This window comes from Beta vulgaris, chromosome 9, assembly GCF_026745355.1.
Source record: "Beta vulgaris subsp. vulgaris cultivar EL10 chromosome 9, EL10.2, whole genome shotgun sequence".
Lineage (NCBI taxonomy): Eukaryota > Viridiplantae > Streptophyta > Magnoliopsida > Caryophyllales > Amaranthaceae > Beta > Beta vulgaris.
The window spans coordinates 22062774-22064888 of NC_079210.1; the positions used below are offsets into that span (position 1 = coordinate 22062774).

Below are 2115 nucleotides of genomic sequence, written 5' to 3' on the forward strand. Positions count from 1 at the left end.
CGATCACCAAATCACCAAAGTTGCCCACCAAAAGCCAGAATACCACAAAAACTACACATAAATCCCGACAACCTGATGAACTAATAATTTAATCAATGTATAAGATTCTCAACAAGATGGCAGCAAAACAAAAATGCAAGCAAAATTGATAAGAACATCAAAAGCATCAACGAGATAGAAGACAAAGTCATACTATCCAATTGAAGTGTCGAATAAGCTTAAAAAGCACATTGTATTGCTTCTTAAAGACCAACTTGAATCAATTTGTAGCCACTTGAAGAAATCCTAAACAATCATTGACAAAACAAAAAAAAAAGAATTAAAAATAAATTAGATTAAAAATAATAAAAAATAAAAGTTGGGGTCATTAAGCGAACGAATATTAGGAATTCGAAAAAAAAAAAGGAAACAGAAAAGAAAAATCAAAAGAAACAGACTAAAGCAACGAAGAGAGAGAGAAAAGAAAACAGGGGAAGGCTGGCGGGGGTTTGCGGTGGTCCTAGGACTAGGCGGGGACCGGGCGTGGGTGGGTTTGAGGCTGTTGCTGGTGGGAATTCAAGAGGACGGCAGTTCGTCGGAGAAGGAAAGGTTTGCGCGGGTCGGGACTGGAGCGGTACTGGGTAGAGAGCAAGAGGCCGGCGATGTGGGAGAGTGCTGGGTTGCTACCCAGACCAGGAGGATGTCGCAAAGATATCGTTGGGTGCCGGCTAGGAGAACCGGTGGTCGTGGTCGGTGCTTTGTGATGAGAAGGGTTCGAAGGAACAGGCGAGTTGTACAGTGCAGATGGGGAGGTAAGGAGGGGGGAAGTGGTGCGTGTATGGGGGCCGACGAAGAACACGGTAGTCAGTGGCGAGTTGACGGTGTTGGTGCTCCGGTTTTCTGTGGTGGTCAGCGATGGCGTGAACAGTGAAGTAAGGATGCGTGAGGAAGGGATTGGGAGATGGTGCCGGAGAAACAAGAACGGCGTGGGCGAATTCCTGTCGCTTTCTTCTTCGTTCGTTCTTTATTTTTATTTTTATTTTTTTATTTTTTTTTTTGAATAACCCAATAGTAATCAGCTAGCCAGCGAACGCCGACCAACCAGCGGGCTGGGCAAATGTTATTTTTCTGAATTTTTTTTTTTCCTCCAATTTTTTTCTGATTTCTTTTGCTTAATCTCTGTACACCTACAATAAACACATAAAAAAAACACCAAAGTGAGTAAACACACTCAAAAAGAAAGAAACAAAGACAAAAATCATAATAAAATGTAAAGAGGAGAAGAGAGAAAATAAGTTAATGCTCGGGTTGGCTCCCGAGAAGCGCAAATTTAAGGTCTTGCATGATCGTTGAAGACTAATAGATCACTCATAATAGTTCAATGCTCTAAGAAGCTTATCATATGTTCCTGCAGACATCTCAGAGCATGTTATGGCTGAATTTTTTGACAGGATGACGCTGACGCAATGACGCGACGACTCGATGCCATGATGCCGTCTGACATGATGACGAAGTAATTATGACTTGAAGACACAGCGAAGGACGCGAGATTGGAGCAGAGCATTAAGTGGTAACGATCCAGCTAAATAAGGAAGGTGAGTAATGAGTCATAAATTCAGCCGTTGAAGAGCACGAATCAAGACGTTGGAGCGTAAGTGGAGAAGATCTCCCATGATTGAAGCACCAAAGTTAATGTAATAATTAGTGAATTCATTTTTGTATTCATTGAGAAAAAGCCAAGGAAAAAAGAAGGCATATAAAAGGGAGAGAGAGGTCATTAACGAGTTTTTTACGCAACATAGTTGGAATAACACTAGAGAGAACTTAACATTCTTGTAACGACAGTCAGTCACTAAGAAAGATATGGAACCATATTAGTTTGGTGGATCTCCAACCACCCGCGGTTTTTACCCACCTTCATTGGGGTTTTCCGTGTCACCATTTTTGTGTGTTCATCCCCTTTGATCCCCTTCGCATTCTTTTGTCGCGTTGTCTTTAACATAATCAGGTTAAATCGTCCCAAACTTTAATTTCGTCGTAAGTGATAAATTTTAGCATAAACAATTTGGCGCCCACCGTGGGGCATAACCAGACCATCTACTGTTCAAAATCCATCAAATGGGAGAAACACCTAAC

The 2115-nt window shown here is 41.7% G+C and overlaps 1 long non-coding RNA gene across 1 annotated transcript; it reads left to right on the top strand.

Moving 5' to 3' along the window:
- The first annotated feature begins 279 nt into the window (after nt 1–279).
- Nucleotides 280–1807, top strand: LOC125493416 (uncharacterized). The gene is made up of 2 exons (XR_007269973.1): nt 280–994; nt 1431–1807. It is a non-coding gene; the product is annotated as an uncharacterized LOC125493416 (long non-coding RNA).
- Nucleotides 1808–2115: the final 308 nt, after the last annotated feature.